Below are 21799 nucleotides of genomic sequence, written 5' to 3'. Positions count from 1 at the left end.
GGCCGGGCGCGGTGGCTCTCGCCTGTAATCCCAGCACTTTGGGAGGCAGAGGCGGGCGGATCACAAGGTCAGGAGTTCGAGACCAGCCTGGCCAATATGGTGAAACCCCCATTTCTACTAAAAATACAAAAATTAGCCGAGTGTGGTGACATGTGCCTGTAATCCCAGTCACTTGGGAGGCTGAGGCAGGAGAATCACTGAACCCAAGCAGGCAGAGGTTGCAGTGAGCCGAAATCGTGCCACTGCACTCCAGCCTGGGTGACAGCGTGAGACTCTGTCTCAAAAAAAAAAAAAAATTCTAGGAAGTATAAATTAATAAATGAAGTCTATGTCCTCATTCTGTATCAAAATAATCTTGAGCCCATGTTCCTGGGTTTAAATAAAGATATCTCTAGGCTGCTGTCTGATATTTAAATGCAGTGATGAGACCAAGCGACATCTAAGGAAGATTTTCTATGCCATCAGATTGGTATATTTTTTCCATGCATATGTGTCTTCCCTTTAAATGCACTCCCTGTAGCCACAGATATGCTTGCAAGGATGGCCAGCCAAGGAGTTTTTAGTAAAGGAACTGCTACAATGTCAGCTGGCCACCAACTGGGAAATTAAGCTTGTGTCCCTCGCAGCTGCCCAAGGCTGCCCAGGCCATGAAATTTAAAAATAAGGGTATTTTTGGGCTGGGCGCAGTGGCTCATGCCTGTAATCCTAGCACTTTGGGAGACCAAGGTGGGTGGATCACTTGAGGTCAGGAGTTCAAGACCAGCCTGGCCAACATGGTAAAACTCTGTCTCTACAAAAAATACAAAAAAATTAGCCAGGTGTAGTGGTGGGCGCCTGTAGTCCCAGCTACTTGGCAGGCTGAGGCGGGAGACTTGTTTGAACTCGGGAGGTAGAGGTTGCACTGAGCCGAGATCGTGCCACTGCACTCCAGCCTGGGTGACAGAGCAAGACTGCATCTAAAATAAATAAATAAGGGCATTTTCTCCATGGTAGCTTTAACACAGTTGGGAGTGTATCTGCAACAGTTACATTGTGTCTTTTGGGGAGTAACTCAATGCTAGATTCCACATTGCTTGGCTATAGTCCCTACTGTTAGGTTGGGGCCCAGGTCCATCATCAGTAGGCAGAGATGTGTTATTCACTTATTCAACAAAAATGGGCTGGCCATCCTCTAGATGCAGCGCAGGACTAGGCGCTGGAGTGGTAAACATGGCAAACACACTCCCTGCTTGGATCTCACAGTCTAGCTGGAGAGAGGGGCTTAACAATTAAATGCACTATCAATTAATTACAGTTGTGATATGGGCCAAAGGGAGTGCAAGGTGGTGAGATCATCTGGGGAGTCCATGAGGAGTTCCTGGCTGGTTCAGACTACAAAGGAAGAAGTGGTTGACGAGGAAGTTAGAGAGGCAGGCAGGGGTTAGATCACGCAGGGCCAGTACACCACGTTACAGAGTTTGGACTTTATCCTGAGACATTTGAAACAAGAGTCATACACTCGATTTTGCATTTTGTTTGTTTTTTTTTTTTTTTGAGGCGGAGTCTCGCTCTGTGGCCCGGACTGGAGTGCAGTGGCCGGATCTCAGCTCACTGCAAGCTCCGCCTCCTGGGTTTACGCCATTCTCCTGCCTCAGCCTCCCGAGTAGCTGGGACTACAGGCGCCCGCCACCTCGCCCAGCTAGTTTTTGTATTTTTAGTAGAGACGGGGTTTCGCCGTGTTAGCCAGGATGGTCTCGATCTCCTGACCTCGTGATCCGCCCATCTCGGCCTCCCAAAGTGCTGGGATTATAGGCTTGAGCCACTGCGCCCGGCCTCGATTTTGCATTTTGAAGTAGATCATTCTGACTGCAATGTGAAGAAGGAATAGGGAAATGGGAGGAGTGGAGTGGAGGGACAGTTAGGAGGCTGTTGCTATAATATGAGAGAGGCCATTTGTCTAAGCAGTAGAGCAAATGTAGAGAAGTAGACACCAACAAGACTTGGTAATTGCTTAGGGGGGATGAATCAAGGAAAACTCCCAGATTTCTGCTTCTTTAAAAAGATGGATGGTGGTGCCATTTTGAGTTGGGGAACCCTCTCAAGGTTCACATTTGGTCAAAGTAGGTTTGAGGTGCCTGGGTGGAGATGTTGAACAGGCTGCAGGGTCTGATACTCTGAGGAGAGGCTGGGGCTGGAATAGCTGGTGTGGCAGTGGTAATGAAGTCACCAAAGGCACGTGGGCTACCATGAGAGTGTATAGTTAGATCAGAAGAGGACCTACCACTGAACATTGAGGAACTCTTATCTAAGGGCCAGACAGAGGCAAACCTCTGGCAGAGGAGGTAGAAGAGGAGCCAAGAAGGCAGGAAGAAAACTAGGAGCTTGGCTGGGTGCAGTGGCTCACGCTTGTAATCCCAGCACTTTGGGAAGCCGAGGTGGGTGGATCACCTGAGGAGCAGGAGTTTGAGACCAGCTTGGACAACATGGTGAAACCCATCTCTACTAAAAATTATCCGGGCATGGTGGCAGGTGCTATTAATCCCAGCTACTTGGGAGGCTGAGGCAGGAGAATCGCTTGAACCCAGGAGATGGAGGTTAAAGTGAGCTGAGTTCACACCAGGCACTCCAACCTGGGTGACAGAGTGAGACTGCCTCAAAAAAAAAAAAGAAAAAAGAAAAAACGAAAAAACTGAAAGGAGCTTGGAGAGGTGGGGTCACAGAATCCAGGGACAAAAGCACTAAGCAGGAGGCAGTAGTCAACAGCACTCAAAATGGCTGACAAAAGATGCATCCAGTGGCACACACCTGTAGTGTCAGCTACTCAGGAGACAGAGGTGGGAGGATCACTTGAGCCCAATTTGAGGCCAGCCTAGGCAACATAGCAAGACCCCCATCTCTTTTTTAAAAAATGGCTGGCTGGGTGCGGTGGCTCACGCCTGTAATCCCAGCACTTTGGATGGCTGAGGTGGGTGGATCGTGAGGTAAGGAGATAGAGACCATCCTGGCTAACACGGTGAAATCCCGTCTCTACGAAAAATACAAAAAATCAGCCGGGCGTGGTGGCAGGTGCCTGTAGTCCCAGCTACTCAAGAGGCTGAGGCAGGAGAATGGCGTGAACCTGGGAGGCGGAGCTTGCAATGAGCTGAGATTGCGCCACTGCACTCCAGCCTGGGTGACAGAGTGAGACTCTGTCTCAAAAAAAAAAAAAAAGGCTAAGTGACCCAAGTGAAGTGAAAGTTGAATAACGTCCACTGGAGTTAATGACCTGATGTCATTGGGACTTTTACAGAGCAGTAGCTGGTGGAGTGAAGGGGATGGGAAATCAACTGGAGTGGATGGAGGCGTGAGCGAGAGGGGAAGAAACGGAAGGCACAAGGTGCAGACAATTCTTGAAAGGTTTGACTATGAAAAGTCAGAAAAATAGCTGGAGGGGAATGTTATGTCAGCAGTGGGTTTATTTTGGTTTATGTATTTTAATTATTTTTAGGATGGAATTACTTGAGTATATTTAAATGTAAATAAGGAGGATCCCACAGAGAAGAGGAAGATGAAGGTACAGTAGAGAAAGGACAATGGAGCACAAAGTCTCCTGTGCCCATGGGAGGGATGGAACTAGAGTGTGGGTGGAAAGGCTGACCTCAGGCAGGGGCCATCTTCTCTATTATAACAGGAGGAAGGAGGCTGGAGGAGGACTGAGCCAGGCTGCTTTCACAGAGGTAGTTGAATCTTTCCACCTGATGACTTCCTCTTAACTTTGTGACATAAAGGAGGCTAGTGATAGGGCAAGGAGAGATGACAGATTTGAAGAGAGTGGAGAAGGTATGACACAGTCATTGCAGGAGTTTGGGAGGGTCGTGATGACCAGAGAAACAGCCAGAGAGCAAGGCAGCATGGCAGTCCACTTGAGGCTGGTGCCTGTGGACTTCTAAGGTACCCTTTGGCCCTCCTGTGTGGTTTCTTCCAACAGCTCAGCTGCCCACTGTGGTGCCGGCTCAAACGAGGAGATTACTAGGACAGAGGAGCAAAGGAATTGAGAGCCTTGGCAAAAGTGAGGTAGCACGGTGAATGATCAGAGAGAAAGGACAGGAGCCAAAGGACTGGAAAAGTCAAGGGGTCAAGACTCAGTCACACCAGAAGGAGAGGAGGTTGGGTCAGAGATCTGGATCTGAAGTAAGGGGTTCAGGAGGTAGAGAAGTTTAGGGCCATGATAATGCCAGGACATGATGGGGGTGGCATAGAGGAGAAAGTCATTGGAGAATACGAGGTCAAGAGATGAAGAGGGCACTGGCTAGATCACCTGTGTGAACAGGAAAGGCATACAGGATGTGAAGAGGAATGGTAGTTATGGTGTGAAGGCCATGGAGCCAGGAGCTAAAGTTTTAAGAGAGTGGGGAAGAGGGAATGACCAGGAGAGCAGAAGATAAAAAGCACCAGTCAGGGGAGAGGCAGTATGGCTGGGCAGCAGTCTCCCCAAAGGAACAACAGCATTTGTAGGAGGTAGAGGAGAAGTGATCAGGTAGAGGAAAAATTAGTTAGGGTTGGGAAAGTCTGAGAGGCTTCCTGGAGAAGGTGAAGTGGAAGGCACCCAGGCTGCTCCTTTATCCCAAGAAACACATTTTAAATTATGCCCATTCCTTTGTGGCTGCAAAGACTGGGACTGGAGGGACACAGTCAGCAGTGTCATCCCAGTGCTTCAAGGAAAGCAAAGAAGGTGGGAATTTCATTCTGAGCAAAGGTGAAGGATGGATGGACAGACAGACAGATGCACAAGTTGATGAACTGACCTTTGATTGAGTTTCTTTGTTGAAGTCTGCAGTTCCAGAGGAGCATGTAAAAGTATTTGGAGCGGGGTAGGTGAGTAGAGGGGGTAGGTCAGGTGTCAGGAGGAGCAGAGCACTGTGGGACGACAGAGGATCTATAAGGGAATAACAACAACAACAAAAACAAATGAGTGGTACCGTGGGTTTTGCCTCAGTTGTCTCTTTATGAAGCCTGACCCACGAGCTCTACAAACCAGGGCCACATCCCCCTTGCTTTCTTTTCCTTCCCAAGATTTCCATCAGGGAAGGGTATGTGGAAGCCTCCTTCTCCCCTCCCCCTCTTCTCCACTGGGCGCTCTGTTGTCACCAAATGAGCCCCTGTGGGCCCTGCGTGGAATCCCAGGCTTATCCTACCTCTGCTACTCATCTTCCTTCTTCTTAAACAGGTTGTTGACCTCTTCGGTCTCAGTTTCATTATCTGTAAAATAGGCCACCTCTCAGAGCTACTGTAAGGAATAGAGATAAGTACAAGCACTTTCTAAACTGTAAGGCCCTGTAAGAATGGAAGATATTTTCTTCTTTAGAGACCCCCACATATACCCACATCCCTCTCAGGAGCCCTCCCAAGAAGACTGTAGTCCCTGTCCCAGAGGAAGTTGTAATCTTGCCCCAGAGGGACAAACAAACCCAAAACAATTACAGAGGAATTCACAGCTGTGTCTGATTAAGTGCTAAATCATAAGGAGCAGACAATAAGAGCTCAGAAAAGGAGAAAAGGGACTGATGAGCCAGGGTTGGGAAAGCCTGGGAGGCTTCCTGGAGAAGGTGGAGTGGAAGGCACCCAGACTGCTCCTTTATCCTAAGGACATTTGTGAATGTGCCCACTTCTTTGTGAATGTGAATACTGTTGATCTGACAGTCTGAAGTAGGTCTACAAAAAGTTTCTAGGTCATAGATTTCTCCCTTAGCACTCCTGCTTCCCAGAGTGTTGTCACTCCTGTAGCTCTGGCCCCTCTCAGTCACTCTCATGTGCTCCTCCCAGGTGGACAGGCAGCCCAGGCTACACAGTGAATCCTGTGTGCTTTGCCCTGGGCCTCTCATGGTTGGCTTTTCCATGTCACTCATTTTTCTTTTGTTTTCTTTCTTTTTTTTTTATTTTTTATTTTTTTTAGACAGAGCAAGACTCTGTCTCCCAGGCTGGAGTACAGTGGTACAATCTCAACGTACAATCTCAACTCACTGCACCCTCTGCCTCCCAGGTTCAAGTGATCCTCCTACCTCAGCCTCCCAAGTAGCTGGGATCACAGACATGCACCACCACGCCCAGCTAATTTTTGTATTTTTAGTAGAGACAGCATTTCACCATCATGGCCATGCTGGCCTGGAACTCCTGATCTCAGGTGATCCGCCTGCCTTGATCTGTCCTCCCAAAGTGCTGGGATTATAGGCATGAGTCACAGCATCCAGCCTTGTCACCTGTTTTTCTGGTGAGGAAACGGGCTAATCTTAGTAAGTTTCCTGTGTCCCTTTTGGTGCCAGCATCCACCTGGTATTTTTACCCAGCCAGACGGCAAGCTTTTGAGCAAGCAGACCTGAATGGCCCTCCTTTTCAGCCTTCGAGGTCTGCGGTTTGCCTCACTTCACCTGGCCAGCCTAGGACAACTGCATGCCCACAGAGCCACAACCGTGGTCCACACCCACCTCCTTTGTTCTTTACTGCCTCTGCCTCACTAACCAGGAGCACCCCAACAACCTGCCATTCAGGTACAGACCCCATGGAGCTGCCACCCCAGAGCTCAAACATCTATAAGCCCAGAGCTGGCCTCCACCTTCTTAGTTCTGTTGGAATGAACTCCTGCAGCCCTTTGGACATGGTTCAGAATAAAAGCCTCCTTCCTCGGTGGCAAGCCCCATGGACGGATGGGTTCCTAAGCCCTATATCTCCCTCCTCCTTTCAGCACAGATCTAGAAAAGTTCCCAGCCTGTCTAAGGGCCAGGCACACACACATAGCATCAGCAGCAGAAATCCCCAAACTTTGTATATCCTCCAACTTAGGTTGTCACAGAAAGATGGCAATGTTTCCTAGTCTGTTAATCAGTCTGAAGTGTAATTATGAAAACAACAACCACCTCTCTCCGTGGTCAAAATATTAATTATTGATGGAAAGTGTGGAAGCTTGGCACTGGAATTCTTAGAATTCTAGTACAATCCCTTGGACCTCGCAAATGAGTCCCCAAAAGTAGCTTTCTGGAAGCCAAATACCTAATACCAGAGATAATATTTTGAACGTTGGACAATTAAATCACAGGTTAAAAATCACCTGGCTCTTAAAGCAGGCCCTTTGCTCCCAAGGTTACCATGACTTTGGACTTTGTAACAGTAGAAAAACATAAAGCCTCATTATCAGATGCAGATATAGAAACAAATGTCATGATTCCCAGGGGACTTGCTCCATATCCCACAGAGTCCTGATGCTGAAAGAACTTAAAATTCCCAGGTTAGTCAAGTCCAGCGTGTGTAGGACATTGTGGTAGTACCTATGGCCCACAATTTGGAGGAGCATGAACAGCTGTCTCTATTACGATCATATTGTTTTGGGAATGGAATTCTCATTAAGGAGAAATGCAAAATCATAGTCTTAATTATCATCAAACTGAAAAATTATATTCAAGAGGAGAGGCCCATAATGGCAGCATCAAGCATGAGACAGTGCCATTAATATGATTATCAGGACATAAGCCTATTAGAGAACTTAATGCCTTTTTGCTGGCATCACCCTTTGTTATGCTTCTCAGGGTTTAGAAACCATCTCACTTGTAAACATAACTGTTACAAAACAGTGATTTCCAGGGGGCATAGCAAAGATCTCCCGACCTTTACCAAAGGTCAAAGCTGCCTGGCTACGGAGAAAGAGAATATTTCTAGAAAATGAAGACCAATCTGCCAACTCTAGGTGGCTCCTATTGACAGAGGAAGAAAGGGAGTGTATCTGGCTCCAAGTCTTATCTAGCTTTGTGGCAATCCAGCTGTGGACATAATTGTGAGGTTTAACCACCACGTGGAGATATGCATGCAACAACTCAGATGGATACAGTGGTCTAGGTCTTGGCTGCTGCTAGTGAAAAACCATGGTATGGAAATCCCCAATTCCAGGTTCAAATCCCACCGTAGGAAGAAGCCAAGTGTGGGCCCCATGGGGATAGTAACATCTAAAGAGTTCTCAGGAAGAGGAAAGTAGGTAATTTATGACCAAGTACCTGTAAACTTTTGGGGCTTAATAAATGTTTGTTTCCCTCCTCAGTCTTGACCATGGAACCAAGTCCCCATCGGGATAAGTACGAGTGGTATCTTGGCATAGAATGCTTGGCATTCTCAACATTCATCCTGGGTCCCCCACTGGAGGAAGTGCCATTCTGTCCTCATTCCAAAGGGTTCTGATGCCATCATCATCATCATCATCAATATAATCATGTAGAATGGAAAAATCAATTGGCTGTCCCTGGAAGGAGCCACCTGCTCGATCTTTAGGATCCAGTGACTTACGAAACTCACTTGGCAAAATCGTCTCACAGCAAAACCATTGCCAGGAAGGGCAGGGCCTCCTCCTCAAACACGACAGTCGGCAGTCAGGGAAATCAGAGAGCAACAGATCCCATAAATAGTCTGAAAGTGAAGCAGGATCCATGCGACAGCATGGATGAATCTTCCAACATTATGCTGAGTGAAAGAAGTCATATGCGAGAACATGTGAAGTTCACGAACAGGCAAGAATTATCTACGGTGGCAGAAGTCAGAACTCAAGTTGCTTCTGGGTTAAAGAGAGAATTAACTGGAAAAAAGGCATGAGGGAATTTTCTGGGAGAAGAGAAAGATTCTACCACTTAACTGGAATGTTGCTTACATGGGAGCATACCATTGTCACAACTCTTTACGCTGTAAACTTCATATTTGTGCTTTTCTTTTCTGGAAAAAAAGAATTTTTTATTAGTTAACTGCTCGAAATATGTGCATTTTCTTATTTGTAAATTGTACATCCACTTAAAAAAAAAAAAAAAGGAAGCAGCAGTCTTTAGGCAGAGGGGAGTATGGGCAAGTGGGAAAAAAGAAAAGGCTTCTCCATCCATCAGTCCCACTGCTGTGTTAGGCAATTTTCCCAGTGCCAAATCTACGGCAGTTATGAACTGACATTTCAAAATCAACTACAGAGAGGCGGGAGGCATTTTCTAAGAATATCCTAGTCTGTACTAACCATTTAGGTCCAAGCCCCATTCCCTTACATTTTGAAAGCTTTTCATCACCATTTCCTTCTTTTCTAATCTAAGGTCATCCCAGGAAAGGATTTTTCAGAGTCAGCAGCCCTCCACCCCCAGCACTGCATACACATTTCATAACATTGGCCCTATAAATTTTACACCCATAAGGCCATGGAAAAAGGAAGCAGTTTAGTTGATCAATCAGACATGTTAACGGTCATCAAAAATCAGGAAAAAACAAGAGTTTGGATCACTAGAAAACTTCCAAGAAGAAAAGAATCCTGACAACCAAGGATTTCAAAACACAAAGGCCCCCAAAGGGTGGGAAAACGAAATGGGCAGTTGGAACTGGAACAAAAATTGCAAATTTGATGCAACTTCATCATTAAGTACTTGTGTGACAAATCCCTTCTGTGCTGTCAAAGGGGATGTATCACACATGACAAGAAAATCACAGGCAGAGTAGGCTCCAGCCCAGCACGTCGTGGCTCTGCTTCAGTCTGACTTCTCTGCTGTTGTCTTGGCTCCATCTTCTTCTCACATCTATTGCTTTCTACAGCTATTTCAGGCATCTCAGTCAGAGCCAACATCCGACAGAAGAGGGACTCTTTCTTCCCTTGTCTCTTGTTATGACCCAGAAAACCCTTCCTACAGTTCTCTACCCAAGTTCCCTTCTCGTCTCATTGGCTAGAACACAGTCACATGACCCTTCCTAAGCCAATCACTGGCAAGAGTGTATAGCGCCATCCTGAATCGTTTAGACCAATTTGAGTTTTCAAAGGATGGCGGGATGGGGTGGAAGGGGAGGGCAGCAGGAATCGCATGAAGAAGGCGTGGTCCCCTAGACACAGGGCTCTACACCCCCCCCCCCCTTAAAAGGGAGTGCTATAGGTAAGGTTTCCAAGCTCGGACACAGAGGTTGGCCAGCAGGAAGTTTATTGAAGGGTACAGCATCAACGCCTGAGGGGAAGTGAGGTGGGCAGTAATGGACAAAGAGAGAAGTTGAACTGCAGTGCAATCACAGTAGAGGCCTCAGCTGATCTTTCGGTGAGCTCTGGTGGTGGGATGGCTCAGAGTTATTACAAACTGGGGTGAAAGGACGAAGCGTTTTTACTCCTGCGTCTGCCAGTCATTAGATGTGGGCTGCCCGTGGTCAATGTGAGCTTCATCTTAGGCAAGGTGGCTCTCTCTGCAGCAGAGGACAAGTGTCAGAGAGGAACTCAGCAGACAGTTGCCGCCGTCAGCACTCCCAGTAGATGGGGGCATGAGTGCTTCAGTCGTGGAGGGGGGATCTGGGTGACACATGTCATCCACTATAGGGAAGATGAATTTGCAAGGGCAGTCCCTCAGGTCTTCTAGAATCCAACCTGAAGTCCAGAGAAAACATTGCAGCCTTGACCAGGGCCATTTCTGGAATCCTCCACTTCCTTGGGGAGAGGGAAGAGGAGAGCCTCCAAGAGTCAGCACAGCACTACCTTGGTCGCTGCGAGTAGGACAGCTGAGAGATGGCTGTGTGGACTGAGTCTGGGTGAGACCCAGCGGGACCCAGCCCTCAGACTTAAGGGGCACAAGGCCCACAAGAATGAAAATCCACAGGATTAGTCTTGAACAAGCTGGGAGCCTGCAAAGCCCTGGCATCTGCTGAACTTCCCAAATCACACACATTCAACTGTTCGGTTCCACATTTCCATAGTGTGCTTCCTGCCAAGCTTTCCAACACAGTGTACACAATAGGAAAATTAAAATGAGCAGTTCCAGCAACTATGGATATGCAGGTCAAATAAATAAGTCTTTATCTAGGACTTAAGCAGACATGGTCAACAAGGGTCTAATCCAAAACTGAGCTTTGGAGAAAGAAAGACTTTACAAAACAAAAAGAGGGGGAGGGAATAGAACTGTTTGCGTGATTTTCTTTCTGTCTCACTAAAAATACTGAAATATCACTTTATCCAGCCTCTCCACGCTGCCCTGCCTTCTCCACCACATCCCACCATTTTTTGAAAACTCACAGGCTGTATTCCTACTCTGGCTGTAGGGCCAATTCATAGGAAGTGTTACGCTAGGGTATGTAAATATTTGTCATGGAAAGGAGCTGGGGAAATTACTTTGTGCATTGTTATATATCTAGTTAAATACCTCAAAATTAAAGCCATACACATGGATGTTTGTGTGTCTATTAAGGAAGCACAGGGAATATGTGTTATAGAAACCTCAAGCACTTCAGCTAAGTGAATAAGAGTAGGAACTTGAATCTTATACTTCGGGCAGCACCTACTGTAGTGTGGAGCCAGATGTGGTAGAAATTTTTTTTTTTTTAACAAGAAAAACTATTTACAAGTTTCTTGTCACTCCTCATTCTAGCAGTAGATACACTGACTCTCCTAGGAAAAAAACCACTGGAGGGACCTTTGGTTATGTAGATATAAGTCCAGGGGCTGTTGGTTGTTTTGGGGAAATGGAAATGAACAGTTTCGTTTTCTTTTTTTCCCTCCCCGCGTTGACAAAGGCCACCCCTCCTCATACAGGCCCACAGTCTTCTCTGCAATTCCAAAGTCCATAAAGGTCTGGAAAATGAAAGAGTTTTTTTCAGAAGGTGGCACTAAAACTAACATGGCAGCAAAATCTGACTGGAACTTATGGGAGGGTATAGTTTTTATTTATCCTATGTTTCACTACAAATATGTTAAGGAGTTTGATCACGGAGCTGCTCCAAACACATTCATATATCTGCAGTGAAACATGGGGTGTTAGACAGACTATGGTATATATATGCCATTACTTCCCAAAATCTGGAAAATTCTAACTCCTGGATAAGGACTGTGGGCCTGCACTAGAATCCAATGGATGGAGTTAATCCCAGTTGAGGCCAGTGTGCAGGACAGAACCCTGGGTCATCTGGACTGGGGACCAAGGGTTAGCTGAAGGACTCATGTTGGCAGGGAAGCAGTGCATGCTACCACTTCTGGGCACAGTGAGGGGCTGATGAGGATGTGAGCGAGCCCTTCACATCCAGCCACCTGTATGCTGGAAAAGCAACAAAATCATGAACCCAGGTCACATCTTTCAGTGGACAGAAGCACCCGTTACTGTTGGCTTTGTACCTAGGCATTGAACTGCTGGGTTACAAGGGATGCGTATGTTTAGTTTTAGTAATTCCAGGCAAATATGTTTCCAACAGTGTTGTGCCAGTTTACACTTCCATCAGTATGAAGATTCTAGCTGCTCCAACACCCCACCAAAACTTGGTATCATCAGGTTTTTTAAAATGTTAGCTGTTTCAGTGGAGGTGCATTGGTACCCCATTGCAGTTTTAACTTGCATTTAACTTGATCATGACAGTAAATGCCCTTTCATATGCATATTGGTTGTTTGGTTGCTCTCTTTTGTAAAGTGCCTATTTAAGTCTTTCATCCATTTTAAATTGGGTTGTCTTTTTCTTATTCATTTGTAGGCATTCTTTATCTATTCTGGCTGAGATAATGTTTGGAAGTTTGGAGGTTTGAACTAGTATACATATGTATATTAGTCCATATATGTATATATGTATATTAATCCAAACCTCCAAGTTTGGTCCAAACTGGTCTCAAACTCCTGGCCTCAAGTGATCCTCTCACCTTGGCCTCCGAAAGGGCTGGGATTATAGGTATGAGCCACCATGTCTGGCTTATTTCAAGATATTTATAAGGCAATTTGATTGGATTTGGGGGCAGGGACAGGAAGATTGTGGAAATGAGAAGGAGTCCTAGGTGGCAGTAGCAGTACCATCTACTGAGTTTGAGAACATTGGGAAGGGAGAAGGAGCAGGGTGGTGGGAAAGGTGATACACTCTGTGGTGACCTTGGGGAGTATGAGGTGTCTATGTGATGTCGAAGTGGAGCTGCTCATGAGGCAACTGGATATACAGGTCTGGAACCCAAAGAAAGACTAGTGTCTTCATCCATATTCTGTTGCTATAACAAAATACCTGAAGCTGAATAATTTATTAAGGAGTTTATTTAGCTCACAATTCTGGAGGCCAGGAGGTGAAAGATTGGGTGGCCCATCTGGCCAGCTGCCGGTAAGGGCCTCATGCTGTGTTACAACATTGCAGAGAAGCAAAAGGGGAGGCGGGCATAGGCAAGAAGAGCAAACATGAGAGGTAGTCTTACTTCATAACAACCAGCTCTCACATACTCAAAAAACTGCATTAATCCCTTTGTGAGGGCAGATCCCTCATGACCCAAATGCCTCTTAAATGCCTCACCATGTCTCAATGTAATTACTTTGGGGACTAAGCCTCAACCTGAGTTTTGGTGGAGACAAACCATAGCAACCGGGAATGCACACACACACACACACACACACACACACACACAACACACACGGGAATTATCTGCATATAGATGGTAACTGAAGTCATGAGTATGGTTGAACTCGTCTAGGGAATGAAAAGAGACTGAGAGAAGAAGAGGGCCTAGGATAGAGCCTCTGAGGATCCAATTTAGTGGATGGACCCAGAGGGAGAATCCAGCAAAAGGAAGCCAGGAAGAAGTGAGAGAAGGAAAAAAACCAGAGTGTGGAGAGACAGCATCCCACAGAAGAGCTGGTTTCAGCACAGTGGTGTTGGGTGTTCGGGGGAGGGTATCAGTGTTGGCACCCAGAGATTAGTGGTAGAACATAAGGCAGCTAAGGGATTTGAAGCCCCACAGGTCTTGTCTCCTTGAAGGCTGAGAACATGTCTTAAACCTATTTTATCTTTAACAGCACCAAGCTGTGCTTTGTTCATTGTAAATGCCCAACAAAGCCTTGTTCGCTCATTCGTTATGTTAATTAAAGCCGCAGATCAGAGAGGCAAACCTGCTTGTGTGACTAGTTTGGGATAAAAGGCTAAGAAGACAACAAAGAGGGCACGGAGAAAAGCATCAAAATGACTGAGAAGCAAGACAAGTTTGCCCGTTGCATGAACAGTTGGAAAAAACATTTCACTCCTTACCAAGAACAGCGGCAGAGCTGGGTAACAAGAAACAGTGAGAACTGATAGGTCTTTGAGGTGAAAAGAGGAAGAACATGGTAGGGGAGAAAGTAGATTAGCCAAATAAACATTTTATTATGTTTTTCCTTCTTTTTTTTTTTTTTTTTTTTTTTGAGACGGAGTCTCGCTCTGTCACCCCGGCTGGAGTGCAGTGGCCGGATCTCAGCTCACTGCAAGCTCCGCCTCCCGGGTTCACGCCATTCTCCTGCCTCAGCCTCCGGAGTAGCTGGGACTACAGGCGCCCGCCACCATGCCCAGCTAGTTTTTTGTATTTTTTTTAGTAGAGACGGGGTTTCACTGTGTTAGCCAGGATGGTCTCGATCTCCTGACCTCTTGATCCGCCCGTCTCGGCCTCCCAAAGTGCTGGGATTACAGGCTTGAGCCACCGCGCCCAGCCCCTTCTTTTTTTTTTTTAGAGACAGGGTCTCGCTATGTTGCCCAGGCTAGTTTCTGACTCCTGGTTTCAATTGTTGAGTGATCCTCCTGCCTTAGCCTCCCAAAGTGCTGGGATTACAGGCATGAGCCACTAAGCCCAGCCTGGCTGCCACATTTTATTCTTAAACTCTATGAATAAGAGCAACTTAAAGAACCTTAGAGATAATAAAATCAATTGTATTATTTCACAAATGATAAAGTAAACACTTACAGAGGCTGGGAGACTTGGGTAAGGGTCAGCTAGTCATTGGCAAAGGTTTATCTAAAGTTATCAGCTCAACCCCCAGGCTGGTGCTATTTCCATTATAAACATACAATCTCACTACTAGGCCTCTCTCCTGATTTCCTGGCCATTTCCTTTACTTTTATATGAGTGAAATTCAGTTAAAATGAACATCTGGGCAGCTGTAATCATCTGCACGAAGTTACAAACCCTGCGGTTGAGGCACTTTGCATGGCAGCAGGTAAACAATGGGGTTGAGGGTCAGAGATCAAGGGTTGCTCATCTGCCTCCTCTGGAAACCCCTGAGAGGGGAGGGCCAAGCATGGCTTCAGAAAGCCACCCTACATTTTTTTTTTTTTTAAGACAGAGTCTTGTCTTGTCACCCAGGCTGGAGTACAGTGGCATGATCATGGCTCCCTGCAGCCTCAAACTCCTGTGCTCAAGTCATCCTCCCGCCTCAGCCTCCTAAGTAGCTAGGACTACTGGCACATGCCAAGATGCCCACTTAATTCTTTAATTTTTTTGTAAAGACAGAGTCTTGCTAAGTTGCCTAGGTTGGTCTCAAACTCCTGGGCTCAAGCAATTTTCCTGCCTCAGCCTCCCAAAGCACTGAAAACTTTGATTTTTCAGGCATAAGCCACTATGCCTGGCCTGAAAATCATTTTTTAATTGTCGTAGGGAGCCCAGGAGTTGAGTCTGCAGTGAGCCATGATCATGCCACTGCACTCCACCCTGGATAACAGAGTGAGACCGTGTCTCTAAAAAACAAAACAAAAAAACAAAATTGAAGTGGGGGTGGGACAATGTGTTCTCTTTTCCAAATGTATTTATCATTTTTATAATCAGGAAATTTTCGTTAATTCTTTCTTTAATGAGAGAGTAGGTGGTTGAGGAGGAAGAGTCTAAGGAGAAACAGGCTATCTGCCAGTGTGACCAACAACCACTTAGAATCAGACTATGCCAGATGAAAACTAGGTAGGGCTCACAGGGGAATCAGTTATTCGTCCCTTCCCCTCTTGTTTTCTTTTGGTTTGTAGGTTATTGGTTTGGCTTAAAGGTGAATTTCTGTGCAAGGCAGCAATTGCATAGGGAAGACATTGCATTTTCCTTAATTTGGTGAGATAGGAGACCAAAGTGGGGAAGGGGATAAAAAAATGGACACTGAAGGATGGGGTGAAGCCAGGGGACTTTGAAAGAGCCATTTCTGGCTGGGCACGGTGGCTCACACCTGTAATCCCAGCACTTTGGTAGGCCGAGGCAGGCGAATCACAAGGTCAGGAGTTCGAGACCAGCCCAGCCAATAAGGTGAAACCCTGTCTGTACTAAAAATACAAAACTTAGCCAGGTGTGGTGGTAGGTGCCTGTAGTCCCACCTACTCGGGAAGCTGAGGGAGGAGAATTGCTTGAATCCGGGAGGCAGAGTTTGCAGTGAGCCAAGATTGCACCACTGCACTCCAGTCTGGGTGACAGAGCGAGGCTCCATCTCCAAGAAAAAAAAAAAGAACTATTTCAGTGCAGTGTTGCCTGAGTAACTGTTACAAGCAAGACAAAGAAGAATGGAACATGGTCCTTGCCCTTAAAATGTGTGACTGATTCACTGCTCTAGCTTCTAACACCCACCATGGTACCTGCTGGACAAAAGGGGCTCAGTCTTCCCTGAATGGGAGAATGGGATGCCCATTCTTGAAAATATTCAGCATATCCTTTCAATTGAGAAAAGTTCTCACATGCTTTTCCTTGACATTCTTAGATACATTAATCCCAACAGGTGCCATCTGTTCCAAGATGTCAGGCCTCATAGTACCAAAGAGCCACCATTTCCCCTCTCCTGGTACTCAGCACTGTACAGTTGGCCATTCCATTAGCTGACTGTCTCTCAAATTCCTAGGCTTTGGGAGAAGACCCAGACCCTAGCAGAGGGTCAACAAGCGGCTCCAAAACTGCCAAATCTTCATGTCTAAAGTTGAACATGCCATTCTGGCCATAAGGAGACACCAGAGACAGTTTTTCCTTGGTTTAGTGGCAGCATCCAGGCCTGGCTGATGTACTGTGGTGTCGGAGGCCAAAAGCTGCTCTCATTTTGCTTCTACAAGTCGCTTTTGGGTTCCAGAAAGAGAAAGTCATAACCTCTACAACTTGGAATGCAACATTCCAAAACAGCTGAAGAGTGCTTGGAAACTTCTCCAACAAAGTTCATTAAAACCTTCCCCTCCCCCAAGGGTCAACTGCTACCGTTCATGGGGAACCTTCAAGATGCTCTCCAGCTAAGTCTCTGGACTTAAGAATTTGATTTGGAAAACTGCCATGTAGAAAACTGTTTCCCTTGCCTACAAGGGAAACAGTTATTCTCTGCCTCAGAAATTTTAAGCCAGAAAAGTCCAAAGGCCTTCCTACTAGCAGCTTTTACTATGGTTCATAGCTCATTTTCAGCCAAAGGAATTCAGTTCCCCACATCCACCCCGGAGGAAAACATCTCTATGGTACGCAGCATTGGAGCACCATGTGCACCATCAGAAAGGCCAGCTTGGCTCTGGGAAGGATCAATGACATCAGTCTCTCCATACAATGTCAGTGAGCTTGTGTCACTGAAACAGAATAAGCAGGTCACCATAGCACAAAGGCAGCACCTCCCTTACTCTCCTGCTGCTGCAGGAGGTTTCTTAGGGCAAGGAATTGAGCTTTGCCTCACCTTAGCTTGGCCACACACAGCTGGGAGGTATTTCAGGAGAAAGGAGCCATTGTCCCCAGCAGGATGTGCACCTTGCCAGCCTGTCTCCTTGTCATCCCAAACACAGTTTGGCTTCTCTGCCTGTGGATCAACAATGTCCTTCTCAGCAAATGTCAAGTGTCTTTGTGCTTTAAAAGATTCCTATGATGGATGTGATAGAGGGATCCAATTTTTAGCTTTGGAGTTATTTTGCCCAGTCGAATTTAATGTCAACTGAGTGGCTGACTTCCAGGAAATGATGCCATATGCTACTGGAAAACCAGTGTAAGTCCTAGGTCCCTGGCCTCCAGGAATTTATCGTCTCCTAGTAGGGGGCTCTGAGCATGTCAGCTTTGGACTCTGCCATGCCCAGTATCTCCTATAGAGGGGGGAAACTGCCCCACCTACAGCCCCCTGCTCAGAGATAGCACCAAGCTGTTCTATGCCCAGGAATAGCCACTGATTGGGCCAGGACCAGGGGGGCCAGCTCAAGGACCACCCCACATAGACTAGGTAGTGAGCTCAAGTGAGGCTAGCATGGACAGATCAGCTGGGCCACATTTATGGAAAGTGCAGCCTGAAGCTGGGTGTGTGTGGAGAAGACAGAGGGCCAGATGCATGGGTAGGAGCTGGGTCACATGAAGGGCCAAGTGCTGGAGAGAAACTCCTGTGACCTGGCTTTACCACTGTTCCTGCCTTTCCTGAGACCCAGCAGTTTTTTTTTTTTTTTTTTTCTGGGTTCTTCTGTATATGCACCCTTTCAATATCCACACCTTAACATACACCACCAAGTACATATCACCATTATCACCACTATTAAGTGTAACCAGAGACCATACTCTTTCCTGACAGGCAGGAAGAAGATAAGAGAAGTCATGTGATAACTACAGTACAAGCTGGAGAGCTGTGATGTTACACCTTCAGTGCTGGGATTACAGGCATGAGCCACAGTGCCCGACCACTAAAGTTCTTTAAAAATAAAAAATTTAAAAAGCATTGCTACATTCTCATTTGGGAATGTTTTTCTTTCTTTTTTTTTTTTTTTTTGAGATGTAGTTTCGCATACTTTATATACCTTCAGTCTGGATGTGGTTTGAAGCTTGCTGGGGCCTAACACAGCCACAAGAATTGTGAGCCATGAGGGCTGCAGTTTGCCACTGTATCTCCTAGTTCAGTGCCTGTCTGGTGATCAGTAAGTACTGGCTGATCAATAGCTTGGTGATCAATAAGTACTGACTGATCAATAGCTTGGTGATCAATAAGTACTGGCTGATCAATAGCTTGGTGATCAATAAGTGCTGGCTGAGTGATGAATAGACTGGGAATGAAAAAGGTTATTTATGGTTCAGTGTTGGCCATTGTCTGTGCGTCACCATCTCCCTGCTGCTCCCTGCCCGGGGAGGCTGCTCTGGGGGCACTACCTTAAAGGGCTTCCCTGTCCTCTGGATTCCAGTGGAGTTCAGCCAAATGGGGAGTCCTAGCCAGACATCAGAGGGAAGAAGGCAAGTGACACTGGGATATTCATTCCCCCTGAGCCTGACATTATTGTGAGGCCGCCCTCTCCTTACAACCCCTCTGCCTCCCAATTCTCTCATTTTTTCAGGCCTAGATATGGTCATGACTCCCAACCCATGTTACCAGCCCAACGTAACACCCTTTCCCCATTCCATTTGACTGTACCATGTGTTTCTTACTAAGACTCTGAATAAGAGGTCCCCCACATCAAGCATGCACCTTTTGCTCTCTGGTTTTCTCTCTGTACTGGTACGCTCTGCTCAACCCTATCAGCAAATACTCACGCCTTCACAGGGGAAAGCTGGCTGGGAGGATGTTTGCCAGTCTGATGGCCCAGTATGAGGTGAGGGTGGTGGGGTGGCAGGAGGGAGGGAAGAGAGTCATCCCTCAGTGCCAATAATTGCATTGCATAAATGTCAAAAAGAAGTCACTGAACTTGGTGGCCGCCTTTCCCCAGAACAAAGTCTGGATCCAACCTTCCATTAGGCAAGAAAGTTTTCCTTTTCAGAAAAAATTAGTTTCTTTGGCTAAAAAATGCTTTGTTTTGAATTATGTTTTATTGCACAACCACAAAATAATACTCAAAAATTTCTCTTGGTGAGAAAGGCCATCACTCTGCTCTGACCACACAGTTAATTTACTCAAGGCAACGCAGCAAAAGCAGGTGGGGGTAGAATCTTCTTTTCTATCTCATTTTTGCATTTTAAAAAATATTAATAACCTCTCAAGAAGCAAGGGTTACTGGGTATCTCAACCTGTGCTTTTTCAGTCTTTAAGTATGAGGTTAGGGAGAGTGGAGTGGAAGCAGTAGGGTTATTTTTATGTTTACGACAATTTGCCCGCTCTAAACGTACTAATGGGGAAGAGTACATTTTAGATCTTCTAGAAAGGACATTAAAAGGGTCTCAAATGATCCTAAGCTTTTTCTTGTCCCTAAAAAATATCTTTTCTGAGCTCTTTGGTACATATTATCTTGTCTGCTTCGGATCTGCTTTCAAAGCAGGTTTCCCACCAGGCAGATTCAGCAGCAGTCTAAGACAGCAATGTCTGATTTCCTACCTAAGACGCAACTGGAAAAACACAGGATCTGAATATACTTGTTCTTTTTTTTTCCTTTTCCCTCATCCTTTTTAAATAAAGAATATACTGGTTTCTTTAGTCCTCAGTCTTTTGGCAACAGCCATTTAAAAGAATCATATGGTAATTATTAATTTTGCATAGGATCAACTCTGGCCTCAGCTTTCATTTGAGATGCAGTTACATGAAAAACAGACTGCGTTAATTTCATCCCCTCTGGGGTTGCTTGGCAACAAGGCCTTGTTCCAGACCATCTCCTCTCTTTGGCCCAGAGTGATCTCTTCGGGGTGTCGCTCAGGCTAAGCAATCATCACCCTGTTGGTGTTGTTTCTGAATGTGTCCCTGTAGTCCTGATGGCACAAGGGATTGATGGCTTTGCTCCAGTCATACTGCCTGAGGTCTGTGTAAGCCCTGAGCCTACACAGTGCAGAACAGGAAATATGCTTGGAGAATTTGAGATCTGAACAATCCAGGTTAGACAGAAAAGAGGGAGCCATGAGCAATGTCTGAGATGTTGCTGGAGGGTTGTGGGGCTAAGATGGAGTAAATGCTAAAGTTCTTTTTTTTTTTTTTTTTTTTGAGACAGAGTTTCGCTGTTGTTGCCCAGACTAGTGTGCAATGGCACGATCTTGGCTCACTGCAACTTCCACGTCCCGGGTTCAAGCAATTTTTCCGCCTCAGCCTCCTGAGTAGCTGGGATTACAGGCATCGCCATCATGCCCGGCTAATTTTTGTATTTTTGTAGAGATGGGCTTTCACCATGTTGGCCAGGCTGGTCTCGAACTCCTGACCTCAGGTGATCTGCCTGCCTTGGCCTCCCAAAGTGCTGGGATTACAGGCATGAGCCACAGTGCCCGACCACTAAAGTTCTTTAAAAATAAAAAATTTAAAAAGCATTGCTACATTCTCATTTGGGAATGTTTTTCTTTCTTTTTTTTTTTTTTTTTGAGATGTAGTTTCACTCTTGTTGCCCAGGCTGGAGTGCAATGGCACGATCTCGGCTCACTGCAACCTCCGCCTCCCAGGTTCAAGCGATTTTCTCCTGCCTTAGCCTCCCTAGTAGTTGAGATTACAGACGCCTGCCACCATGCCCAGCTAATTTTTGTATTTTTAGTAGAGACAGGATTTCACCATGTCGGCCAGGCTGGTCTCAAACTCCCGACCTCTGGTGATCCGCCTGCCTCGGCCTCTCAAAGTGCTGGGATTACAGGCATGAGCCACCACCTCTGGCGATTTGGGAAATATTTCTAAGCTATATTGTTAAACAATAAATGCAAGATCCAGAACAGTATCCATAGATGCTAGCTTTTGTATGTGTACAGAGACAGGGGTAGTGAAAAAAATATTTTTAAATTTATGTTTGCATAAAGAAAAAGACAGATGGTCACCTGTGTTTATTAGAGGTGAGAGTGATGGAGTATAAAGGGTAGGGCAAGAACAAGATTTCTCACTTGTGCATGTCTTTATATTGTTTTGCTTTATAAACTAAAAGCAAAAACCTAGTCCAAAAAAAAAAAAGCAAATTAAAAATAAGCATCAAAAAAAGTGTTAGCAACCCAATTCAAGTTGTTAGTGTCTGGGAGCATTGGAAAAGTTGACTAAAGGGTACAAAGGAGTTCTTTGTACTATTTTTGCAACTTTTTTTTTGGTGAGTCTAGAATTATTTCAAAATTAAAAGTTAAATGTTTTCAGCATTAACAACCCAAACAAATTTTTTCTTTTCTTTTTTTTTCTTTTTTTTTTGAGACAATGTCTCTCTCTGTCCCCAGGCTGGAGTGCAACGGCGCAGTCTCGGCTCACTGCAACCTCCACTTCCTGGGTTCAGGTGATTTTCATGC

General features: G+C 45.9%; 1 protein-coding gene across 1 annotated transcript in view; it reads right to left on the bottom strand.

Moving 5' to 3' along the window:
• Positions 1–4892, bottom strand: part of B3GNT2 (UDP-GlcNAc:betaGal beta-1,3-N-acetylglucosaminyltransferase 2) — a 36593-nt gene extending 31701 nt beyond the window's left edge. The window contains exon 1 of the mRNA XM_033239191.1: positions 4764–4892. The gene's annotated coding sequence lies outside the window, so the exon portion shown is untranslated. The remainder of the gene's footprint in view (positions 1–4763) is intronic.
• Between the last annotated feature and the right edge of the window lie 16907 nt (positions 4893–21799).

This window comes from Trachypithecus francoisi, unplaced genomic scaffold (genome assembly GCF_009764315.1).
Source record: "Trachypithecus francoisi isolate TF-2019V2 unplaced genomic scaffold, Tfra_2.0 Lachesis_group17, whole genome shotgun sequence".
NCBI classification, from domain to species: domain Eukaryota; kingdom Metazoa; phylum Chordata; class Mammalia; order Primates; family Cercopithecidae; genus Trachypithecus; species Trachypithecus francoisi.
Note: the sequence above shows the minus strand (reverse complement) of the source record. Positions and strands in the feature narration are given on the sequence as shown.